Source organism: Lathyrus oleraceus, chromosome 5, assembly GCF_024323335.1.
Source record: "Lathyrus oleraceus cultivar Zhongwan6 chromosome 5, CAAS_Psat_ZW6_1.0, whole genome shotgun sequence".
Taxonomy (NCBI): Eukaryota; Viridiplantae; Streptophyta; class Magnoliopsida; order Fabales; family Fabaceae; genus Lathyrus; species Lathyrus oleraceus.
In genome coordinates this window covers 131,097,888-131,110,957 of record NC_066583.1, presented here as the reverse complement: position 1 = coordinate 131,110,957, position 13,070 = coordinate 131,097,888, and positions in this window count along the sequence as shown.

Here is a 13,070-nt window from a genome sequence, read left to right as displayed (position 1 = left end):
CAAAATAAGAACACCACTAACAAGTCAATAACAAAGAGATAAAAACACAAGTATTTTTATCCTGGTTTGCTTGAAACTCAAAGCTACTCCAGTCCATCCGCTAAGGTGATTTTTCCTTATACACAAGGACTTAATCCATTATAATCAACAGATTACAATAATCACAAAGAATAACCTTTTTTATCTTCTCAAGGATCCAATTATACCCTAGTCTCCTTAAGGACTCATAAATAACAACCTTCTTTGTCTTCTCAAGGATAACCTTCTCAAGGAATCAAATAAATAGTTTGAATAATGTTTTGTGTGTTACAAGATGCTTCTACACAAGCAGGTTTTACACAAATGAATAACAAACACTTTAAAGAAAAACTATGTACAAACAGATGATAACTTTTCACAAAGAAAATAGACTTGTCAAAATATTGTGTCACGTGCGTTTTTCTTCAAGTCTCCAAGTCTCACTTATATAGCATAAGAAGAAGACCGTTGGAGGGCAAAATGGAGAAAGCTCATAGAGAGGTTATCCACTGTTGGATGGGAAAGGAGTGATACTACGTATTGTCTTTCACTCACAAAATCAGTGATAGGTGTGATGTATAGTACTGTCTTTTCCCACAAAATCAGGTAGTGGAAAGGATGTTCGATTTGTAATATATACTATTTAATCATGTTCCCATTTGATCTTATCTTCAAGTTCATTGACTTCTGATTTAAGTTGATGACGAATGAAATGAAGAAACATAAAGTTGGATTCAGAAACTTCAGAATCTTTGGTCAGAACCTTGACAGCGTCAGTAGTCTGACTTGAGATCTTCAGTATCTTCAGAATATTCAGAGTCTTAAGAATCTTCAGTAAAATCCTTGATAACTTCAATCGTCTGGCTTGAGATCTTAAGAATCTTCATCTACATAACAAAACTTCAGAAGCTTTCCATTCTTCATAAGTTTGGTGATCAGAGTCACGTCCAGAAGCATGAAATGAGAGAATATTGCAACAACAACATAGTGTCTCCTCATAAGCTTCTCGGGATTGAATCAACACAGAAGCAGAAAAAGCATTACAGCAACAATATTGAACATCTTTCAGAACTTCTAATAGTTGGTGCATAAGAGGATTTGGAACACATAGGTCAGAAACTGATAACGTTGCACATCATATATTCAAAATCAGAACTGACTGTTAAAGTTACACAATAACAAACCATTAGGGTACCAAAATTGTTCTCACACAAATACAATATTGTTATCATCAAAACTCAAGGTATAGATGCAGAACCAAATCTTGTTATAACAATCTCCCCCTTTTTGATGATGACAAAACATGTATTTTGATGAATAGTTTTGTACAGGGTAATCACTGAAAAATAAATCTTATAGAAGCATAAAGCTCCCCCTGATATTTATAATCCTATAAAGATAAAATAAAAATGAAATAACACTTTCCTAATTAATCTTTTTGAAATACCAGAGTGAATTTTCAGTCAGAATCTGGTTTATCTTCAGAAATTGATTGATGTTGTCCAGAGCACTAGTTTGATAACATCATTATTATGATAAGCTTCACTTCAGAAGCTTTGTTGAGTTCTTTTGAAAAAACTTTAGAGCTGGTCATCTTCTTAAAAGAGTTGGTTTTCATATAAGAAGCTTGACTTTGTAAGTCTGATTACTATAGAAGAAATTTTTCCTTATAGTTGGATTCCAATACCATGATTTTCAGAAAGAACTTTTCAGAAGCACTTTGATGCTAAGTACTCAATTTTCTAGGTTCAGATCATGAATATTAGTTCCTTGAATCTGATATTCAATCATCAACATGAAGGTGTACATACTCAAATAGAAGACCACTTCATCAAAAACTGGTAACTTTCATTTTGATCTTGATACTTCATGACAAATTCAGATGTTTGATTATAACCATTTTGATTCTTGAGATATAACCCTGAAAACACTTAACAAACTCTTTTTCGGAGTAGTTGTTAGAAGAAAACATTAATCAATGTTTGGGTTTTTAATTAAGGAATTCAAATATCAAAATAAAACACTAATTCTTCCCCTTAAATACGTTATGTTTCCTCCCCCTTTGTAATCAATCAAAAAGACATAGACAAAATAATAAAATAAATAAAGAGAAATAAACATATTTTCATTGAAAATGCCAAAAAGGCAGTGAAAGATACAATAATCAACAAAACAAAATAAACAAAAGTTTTAAGAAACTAAAAACGGCTAGGGGTTATGAGGAGGAGGATGAGGCGGAGGAAGTCTGGAGAGAATTAACTAAAACATGATGTCCTATTTGTCCATACGCTCTTTGACCATCGTATTGTCAACCTTGATTTCCTTAATGGTTTTCATAAGTCCAACAGGAATAGGTTGAGAGGCAGAAGCTTCAATTTGATGAGTCTCAGAAATGACAACCTGAGTAGCAGTTGCTTCTATAACACAGTCTTGAGGTTCAGAAACAACCTCAGCTTCTTGAGCAGTCACAACATGCTGAACAACTTTTATTTCTGGAGCAGCTTCCTCTTTAACAACTTCAGGAGTAGCTTCCTTGACCTCTGGAGCAGGAAGAGATAGTTGGGAGTTTCTTAACTTCCAAATTTCCATTAAGGGAATGAACCCAGAACAAGATTTTCTTTCAGCAAGTTTATACCCAAAATCTTCCAGCTTAGAGATCTTGGAATCAACCTAGCCTCTATAAGCTTCCCATGCAAAATCACTCACAGACGAATTTGCTGAAGAACGACTGATAGTCATTGCTTTATGCATACAACTTTTAGATTCTGACTCAAACTTCCTCAGAATCTTACCAATGTTAGGAGAGGATTTTGGTGGTTTGGGGTAGTTAACATTGAGGTTGATTCTAGATTCATCAAAGTCAGGACCATAGACTAAAGGAAATGATGGAAAAATAATAGGAGGTGATTCATGGTCAGATGAAATTGGTTATGGTTCAAAGTTAAACATACCATCAGGAGTTCCGTCAGACACATGACCATTAGAAACTCTTGAAGGAGATGTTCTATGAGTTGTGATATTTTGATTTGTTAGTTAGGGAGAAGAAACACATGGTGGTGGAGTGGGTGAGATTTGTAACTGTGAAGGAGATGGTGGTGATGGTATCTGTTGTTGTTCTAACAAAGGTTCAGAAACTAAAGGAGTTTATGTGGTAGGTTTTATAGTGGGTGATTGAGGTGGTGGAAGTAAGATAGGTTCATAAATATTGGGTTGAGATGAAGGAGGAGGTTGGATTGGTAAGATCCTTTTGGAAATAACAGAATCAGAAGTAATTGGAATGCTAGCAGTAGGAAGCTTACCATACGCAGTGTCATAAGCTCTTGAAGAGTGTTGGACAACTCCAAGAGTATCCTTCAGAAGCATGGCTTTTTGGCGCTCACTGAGACACACCTCATTTTCATCCAGAAAGGCAAAAACTTTCTTCTTCTTCTGAGGCCTTGAAGATCCTGCTCCTCTGGGTTCCTTCTTCCTCTTCTCGTGAATATTCTGATAGGTCTCAGGTAGATTGAAGGTATCCACCATTGGATCAATTCCATCCCTCATATAGATTTCCAGATAAGCCATAAGAACCTCTGGAGGTTTAATCTTAGTGGAGATTGGGTAGTTGTCAATTGGATTCCTTGTTCCACATATATCATCCTTAGAAAGAATGAAATCTGGCCTTTTAATTCTGGAAATGAGACCCATACTCTTTATATTCTTCCCCCATAATACCTTTCTATCATCCTTCACAAGTTCATCCGTCAATCCACTAACTAGAAGGTCATCTACTAGACCATTCTCAACGAGAATGTCAGAAATCAGCCTTCCATTAGGAATGGACTTGCTCTTATTCTTCTTCGAATACCCACCAGTTTTGGATTCTCTGATAGAATCCCTCATGAACTTGAACAATATGGAGGGAAGTCCCAGCTTGAGAACCTTCTCCAGAAAGAACAACATGAATTCTAACGAGTGTTGATGTAGCCAGAACTGTTGGTGCTAGGCCTATGGTGAATGCAACCCAAGATGATTTTGAACCAAACTCTTAGGTGTCTAGTCAAGTCCTTAGCACTGAGACCTTTGTCATCTTCAAGGTTTGTTCCTTCTTTGAAGATAAATGGAGCGATAACAGCTTCTCTCCTAGCATTAATCTTAGCACTGTGAATTCTTTTACCTTTTCCATCATGGGAGATTAAATCAGCGATGGATTTTTCAGTTATAACAATTTTCCTATTCATGACGTAGGAAGTAATTGTTTCTTTCTTAGCAGTGGCATGCACCCAAAATTGCCTAACCAAAACTGGATACACATGGCTAGTAAGTCTCTCAAAGAAGTTTTTCCAACGTTGAAGTTCCAGAGTTTCAGAGAAATCAAAACCATTTTCTTTCAAGTTCTTGAAATCAACAATGGTTTCACAAAGCATCATTAACTCATTGACAAGAGTGTGAAGAGTTAATTCTAGTATCCCTTCCATGATGGAATTATTTTCATTGGCCATTGATCGACTGTGAGATTGTTGTTGAGCATCAATTGATGAAGATGAAGAACAATTGCATAGAGGGTTGATTTTGGTTTGAAAGATGAAAGTGTGGGAGTATTGTGCACATAGTGTGAAAATGTGAGTGAAGTGGGTTTATATAGAAAATTTTGCAATGATGACAAAATGGAAATACACAGTCATAGAGGGAAACATAAGAGTTTCACCTAATTCTAAGAATTGCAAAACCTAATGTGTCACGCTTTTATCACGCATACTCAAAAAGTGAACAGTTGTCGCCACTTAAAACCACATGAAATCAAACGACATGACAACCATTTAATGAAACAAATGTTCAAAATCAGGAAGACAAATCGATAAGATTGCTTTTGATTAGAATCTTTCTGATTCATGAAAACTTCCTTACTTCAGAAAGCTCATGTTTCAGAGTAAAAAAAACATTCTCAGAATCTAATATAGAGTTTTAAAGACTTAAACATTCCAGAATACATCTTTTCAATCTGGACATAAATTCATAAATAAGTTTTTCAGAATGAACACAAATCTATCTTTGGCAAGGGGTTTTATAAAGATATCATCCCATTGATGGTTTGTATCAACAAATTTTAGATGAAAAATACCCTTCTAAACATAGTCACGTGAAAAGTGATGTTTAATTTCAATATGCTTAGCCCTAGAATGCAAGATATGATTCTTAGATAAACAAATAGCAGAAGTATTATCACAGAGCATAGGAATGTTACTCTCAGATATCTGATAATCTTCCATTTGACTCTTCATCCATAGTATCTGAGTGCTGCATCCAGAAGCTGTAATATATTCAGCTTTGGCTGTTGAAAGCACGATTATTGATTGTCTCTTACTGGACCATGAGATCAAGTTATCTCCCAAAAATTGGCAACTTCCAGAAGTACTTTTCCTTTCTATTCTGTCTCCAGCATAGTCAGCATCACAATAGCCTACTAACTTGTATTCACTTGATTTTCTATAAAACAAACCAAGGTTAGTAGTACCTTTTAGGTACCTAAAGACTCTCTTAACAATAGTTAAGTGAGTTTCCCTAGGATCTGATTTTAACCGAGCACATAAGCAGACACTGAATAAGATATCAGGTCTAGAAGCGGTTAGATATAAAAGAAAGCCTATCATACCTATGAAAAGCTTCCAATTTACCTTACTACTTACCTCTTCTTTCTCCATAATACTTCTAGGATACATTAAAGTCTTTGCTAGCTTTCATTCTGATAAGTTAAACTTCTTCATAAGTTCCTTTGTATATTTGCTCTGATGAATATACATTCCTTCTGAACATTGATCAATCTGGATTCCCAAAAAGAATTTGAGTTCTCCCATCAGACTCATTTCAAATTTTTCCTGCATTGACTTAGCAAAATCCTTGCACAATGATGCATTAGCAGAATAAAAAATAATATCATCAACATAAATTTGCACAACCAGAATATCATTCTTAAAGGTTTTGCAAAAGAGAGTTGTGTCCACTTTCCCTCTGGTAAAATTATTTTCCAAAAGAAAGCTACTTAGTCTATCATACCAAGCTATGAGAGCCTACTTCAGACCATATAACGATTTTTACAGTTTAAAGACAAAATCAGGATTTTTGAGAACTCTCAAAACTAGGAGGTTGATGCACATATACTTCTTCAGAAATATATCCATTCAAGAATGCACTATTAACATCCATCTGATAAAGGATGATTTATGATTGTCTGCAAATGAAATTAAAAGACGAATATACTCTAACCTGGCAACTGGAGAAAAGGTTTTTGTATAGTCTATACCTTCCTGTTGACTATAACCTTGTGCTACCAGTCGATCCTTTTTCTATGACAACCTTGCCTTTCTCATTCAGCTTATTTCTGAAGACCCATTTGGTTCCAATGACACGGAAACCTTTTGGTTTCTGAACAAGATCCAAAACATTGTTGATGGTGAATTGATTTAGTTCTTCTTGCATAGCCAGAATCTATTCATTATCCAGAAAAGCTTCATCAATGGATGTGGGCTCTATTAGAGATACCAAACCTAGAAGAGTCTCTTCAAAATTTGAATGAGGATCTTGTTTCGACTGGAGCATTTTTATATCCCAGAATCAGTTCTTTAGAATGAGAAGTTCTTAATCTACTCTTCTTCTTATGATTTGGATCAACGATAGCTTCTGGTTGAGTCGTTTCTTCAGATTATTTAGCTTTACCTTCTAAGTGTTTTTCTCTAGAATCAGTATCTTTGGATTCTGAAAGATTGATCTTCATATCTGCAAATTTCTCAACTAACTTTGATTTTTCAGGGTCAAGCTTATCATTAAATCTAACATGAATTGATTCCTCAACAAGTCGTGTTTCTGTGTTAAATATTCTATAGCCTTTAGAGCGTTCAAAATATCCTAACAATAAACACTTATGTGCTTTAGAATTAAACTTTCCAAGATTCTCTTTAGTGTTCAACATAAAACATTCACATCCAAAAGGGTGAAAATAAGAAATGTTGGGATTTCTGTTCTTCCATAATTCATAAGGAGTCTTACCCATAATAGGTCGGATAGAAATCCTATTCTGGATATAACAAGTTGTGTTAACTGCTTGTGTCCAGAAATGCTTAGCCATATCCGTTTCTTGGATCGTGGTGCGAGCCATTTCTTGCAAAGTCCTATTCTTCCTTTCTACAACTCCATTTTGCTATGGAGTTCTAGGACAGGAGAAATCATGGGAAATACAATTTGAATCAAATAAATTTTCAAAATGTTTATTTTTAAATTCGCCACCATGATCACTTTTGACTTTGACTATTTTGAAATTCATTTATGTTTGCACTAGTGAGCAAAGGTAGAAAACACAAAATGTGACTCATCCTTATGTTGCAAGAAATTTACCCATGTTCAACGACTATAGTCATTAACTATGATCAATCCATACTTCTTTCCATTGATAGAAGCGGTTTTCACATGTCCAAACAAATCAATATGCAGAAGTTCTAACGGTCTAGAGGTAGAAACAACAGTTTTTGCTTTGAAAGATGTTTTAGAAAACTTATCTTTTTGACATGCTTCACAAAAAGCATCTGAAGCGAACTTCAGGTTGGGTAGACCTCTGACTAATCTAAGCTTATTTAGCTTATAAATCCTTCTCATGCTAACGTGGCCCAAACTTCTATGCCATACCCATTGCTCCTCATTAACAGGCATTAGAAATTTTACATTTTGTTCTTCAAGATCAGAAATTCTAATTTTATACATGTTGTTCTTTCTCTTTCCGTTAAAAAGGATTGTACCATCTTTTTGACTGACAGCCTTACACGACTCTTGATTAAATATGATATCTTAACCATTGTCACTAAGTTGACTAATAGGCAATAGGTTATGCATCAAACCATTAATTTAAAGAACATTAGTAATATAAGGAAGTTTATCGTTACCAATGGTTCTAGAGCCAATGATCTTTCCTTTCTGGTTTCCTCCGAAGCCAACGAAGCCTTTAGGCTTAAGTTCCAAATCTTGGAACATATACCTTCTACCTGTCATGTGCCGTGAGCATCCACTGTCCAGGTACCGTGATTGGTGTTTCAATTGAGCTGTTAAGAATGTCTGCAACATAAATTATTTTATCCTTAGGTACCCACTTTTTGGGTCCTCTCTTTTTAGTTTTCCCAGAGTTTCTTACAACTTTGGGTATTTTAGCAGAAGGATAATCATGAGGAATTTTTTCATGATACTTAGGTTTCATAACTGAGTTCTTATCCTTTGTATGTTTCTGTGTCTGTGCAGAAATATCAAGCTCAGCGCCAGCAGGCACAAAATGCACAAAGAGAGGTTTTGGTTTTACCTTCTGATTTTCGTCAGGTTTTATAGATTATGTACAGCCTAAACCTTTCTTTCCATTTCTGCTAACTCCATAGATCAAGGAAGCAATTTTGATTTTATCTATGCTTTTATCCAGAAAGTACTGGAATGCTCTGTCATATCTAATGACGCAATCAGTACCAGAAGCTTCTGAGATTATTTCCTCCTCTAATTTTGAAATTTTGATTTTCAAAGCAGAGTTGTTACTTTCTAAAGAAAATACTTTTTTGTTTAGAGAGGAAATATCTTTCTCAAGTTGTCTCCGAGTTTCATAAGCAATTACTTGGATTTGTTTAAGATCCTTGTATTTACTCTGAAGACTCTGGTACTTTTCCAACATTTCAGAGAGACATGATTCAATATCATAACAAGATAGGTTAGAAAATACCTCTTTAAAATCGGAGTCGGATCCTGATTTTGATAATACCTTATCTTCTGGTTCTTCAGAACTTGTGGGATCTTATGCAGTTGCCATCAATTTAACATTGGCTTTTTCTTCGTCATAATCTTCTTCTTCAGATTCTAAGTCATCCCACGTAACCATCAACCTCTTTTTTCCTTTATAAAAATTCTTCTTAGGCCTTCTGTCCTTTTTAGCTTAGGTCAATCATTTTTGTAGTGGTCTAGCTCTTTGCACTCAAAGCAGATAACTTCTATTCCAAAACATTGCTTCTTCTATCCAAATGAAGAATCGAAGCGACCATCAGTCCTTCTGACTCCTATGAACTTTCCTTGACCATTTTTCTTGGGCTTCCAGAGTCTGTTGACTCTCTTTGAAATTAGAGACAACTCATCATCATCTTTTGAGTCTTTATTAGATCCTTCTGATTCTTCCTTAGCTTGATAAGCTCTTATCTTCTCAAGCTTGGATTTTAGAGCAATAGATTTACCTCGCTTCTGAGGTTCATCTTCTTCAATCTCAATCTCTTGGCTTCTTAAAGAACTAACTAGTTCTTCAAGACTGATGTTGTTGAGATCCTTCTCCAACTTCAAGGAAGTTACCGTAAGTCTCCATTTTTTGGGAAGACTTTTGATAATTTTCTTGACATGGTCAGCTGTAGAGTATCCTTTGTCCAAAACTTTAAGTCCTGCAACAAGCATCTGAAACCTTGAGAGCATAGTCTCAATTATTTCATCATCTTACATTTTGAATGCCTCATATTTCTAGATTAAGGCCAAGTCCTTTGTCTCCTTTACTTGAGCATTTCCCTCATGAGTCATCCTCAGAGAGTCAAAAATGGATTTGACAGAATCTCTATTTGTTATCTTCTCATACTCCATATAAGAGATATCTTTGAGCAATGTGGTCCTGGTCTTATGATGATTTTTGAAATCTTTCTTTTGTTGATCAGTCATAGCACTTCTTGCTATAGTATTTCCTTCAACATTCACTGGGTGAACGTAGCCATCGACTACAAGATCCTAGAGATCAACATTGTAACCAAGAAAGAAACTTTATATTCTATCTTTCCAATAGTCAAATTTCTCATCATCAAAGATTGATGGTTTTGCATTGTAGTGATCTCTTTCATTATTTTTAACAACATTAACAATCACCAATGTTTCTCATATAAACTGGATGGGTATTGAACACGAGAGGTGTTAATAAAGATTTTATCACAATCAGATCTGAAGCTCTCATGCCAATTGTAGGTGTGAAAAGCACAAGAAATTGGGGGTTTAAATTGAGTTTTACAAGCAAAAGCTTTTTCCAAAACAAGAACACCACTAACAAGTTAATAACAAAGAGATAAAAACACAAGTATTTTTATCCTGGTTTGCTTGAAACTCAAAGCTACTCCAGTCCACCCACCAAGGTGATTTTGGCTTATACACAAGGACTTAATCCACTATAACCAACATATTACAATAATCACAAAGAATAATCTTTTTAGTCTTCTCAAGGATCCAACTATACCCTAGTCTCCTTAAGGACTCACAAAGAACAACCTTGTTTCTCTTCTCGAGGATAACCTCCTCAAGGAATCAAACAAACAGTTTGAATAATATTTTGTGTGTTACAAGATGCTTCTATACAAGCAGATTTTACCCAAATGAATAACAAACACTTTAAAGAAAAATTGTGTACAAACAAATGATAGTTTTTCACAAAGAAAATAGACTTGTCAAAATATTGTGTCACATGCATTTTTCTTCAAGTCTCAAAGTCTCACTTATATAGCATAAGAAGAAGATCGTTGGAGGGAAAATGGAGAAAGCTCATAGAGCGGTTGTCCACTGTTGGATGGGAAAGGAGTGATATTGTGTATTGTCCTGTTGGTGTAAGCCCTAGAGGCCAATACTTTTGGTACTTATATCGAATTATTTAAAGGCATTTTCTTTATTATGGTTGATTAATAAAGTCCTTAGAATAGATAGTCCGTTTAATGTATTAAGTGTGACTTAATCATGAGAACACATTAAACATAAGGGAACTATTCTTAAAGTATCTGTAGTCGAGCTTTAATGTGAAGTGGGATAACATTAAAGCATTAAGACTATTATGTTTGTAGACTGATGATCACACCTCATGGATCATGGATAAAGAGTTATCAAGTCTTAAACATAGGTATGAATATTAGGAGTAATATTTATACCGGATTGACCCGCTATGAGAATACTATATAGAAAGTTATGCAAAAGTGTCATAAGTTATTCTCATGGTGATAATAGTGTATACCACTCTTCGACCTGAAACCACTATGGATCCTAGATGTAGAGTCGAGTGCTTTGTTGCGGATCTAACGTTGTCCGTAACTAAATAACCATAAAGACAGTTGATGGGTACTCCACGAAGCATGCTGAGGGACATGAGTGTCCTAGATGGAATTTGCCAATCCTACGTAACAGGATAAATGTCTATGGGCCCAATATTGAACTGGACAAGGGTGACACGGTCTATACCTTGTGTTCAATATAGACATAAGGGCAAAGGGGTAATTATACACATAATTATTATCACAGGAGGTTTTGTCAGATCACATGACATTTTCGTGACTTGGGTAGCAGTGATGTGTTGCTAGATACCGCTCACTGTTTATTATGTTAAATGCGTGATTTAATATAATTGTCAACGTCGCGAAAACCTATAGGGTCACACACAAAGGACGGATTGATGAGAGATAGAATAATTAAGGAACATCGTAAGGTACGGTGTACTTAAGTGGAATACGAAATATGGTAAGGTACCAAATACTTAAGTGATTTTGGCATTTTATGAGATATGGGCCAAAATGCACTTAAGTGGGCTTTTTGGCTTGAAGCCCACACAAGTGGTTCTATAAATAGAACCCCTTGGGTAGAAGCATTGTCACTCCACAGTAACTCACTGAGACAGAAAACACAACTAAAGAGTTGGAATTTCGTATCTCTCTCTCACTCAAAGCCTTCATTCATAACAGCTAGCACTGCGATTGAAGGAATCTGTTCGTGTGGACTGAGTAGAGACGTTGTCATTGTTCAATGTTCGTGATCGCCCCGTGGATCTGTATCAAAGGTTTTGATCATTATCAGAAATCTGCACCAAAGGTTTGAATCGCCACAAGAGGTAACAATTCTATCACTAATCATGCCCATTCGTAAGGATCACTAAATGGAGAAAATTTTAAATTCCGCTGCGCCTTGGATGGCTATTCTCCAACATGTCCTTCACCCATAAAATCAGTGACGGGTGTGATGTATAGTACTGTCCTTGCCCACGAAATGAAGTGGTGGAAAGGATGTTCAATTTGTATTATGTACTATTTGATCATGTTACCATTTGATATTATATTCAAGTTCATTGGCTTCTGATGAAAGTTGATGAAACATGAAATGAAGAAACATAAACCTGGATTCAGAAACTTTAGAATCTCTGGTCAGAACCTTGACAACATCAGTAGTCTGGCTTGAGATCTTTAGTATCTTCAGACTCTTCAAAGTATTCAGAATCTTCAGTCAGAACCTTGATAAGTTCAATCGTCTGGCTTGAGATCTTAAGAATCTTCAGCTACATAACACAACTTCAGAAGCTTTCCATTCTTCAGAAGTTCCATAATCAGAGTCACGTCTAGAAGTATGAATTGAGAGAATATTGCAGCAGCAACATAGTGTCTCCTCAGAAGCTTCTCAAGAGTGAATCAGCATAGAAGCAGAAAGAGCATTGCAATTGCAATATTGAACATCTTTCAGAACTTTTAATAGCTGTCGCAGAAGCGGATTTGGAACACATAGTTCAGAAACAGATGACGTTGCACATCACATATTCAGAATCATAACTGGTTGTTAAAGCTACACAATAACAAACCATTAGGGTACAAAAATTGTTCGCACATAAATACAATATTGTTATCATTAAAACTCAAGGTATAGATGCATAACCAAATCTTGTTCTAACATTGTCCTCCAACGTTTGGTTTTAACGACGTAGTTCATCCATGGTGGCACGCATCTCCTATGGGTAGTCGGCATCACCGCTACCGCTGGTTCCTTCTGGTGTAGGGGATGAATCTTTTCTATTAACCATGACCGAGGCTGGATAGGTGTAGAACTGAAATGTAATAGTGAGTAAGGTGATTATGATGAAAAAGGTGTGACCAAGGTTAGTTTTACCAGAGCTCCATAGTGCGCGCTATTGTACTAGTCAAAGAGTACATGTGTGCATGTTACCCCTATAAATGAAGGGGCACTCAAAGGAATTTGTAGGTATATTATGATACACGATGGTTAGTTTACATCCT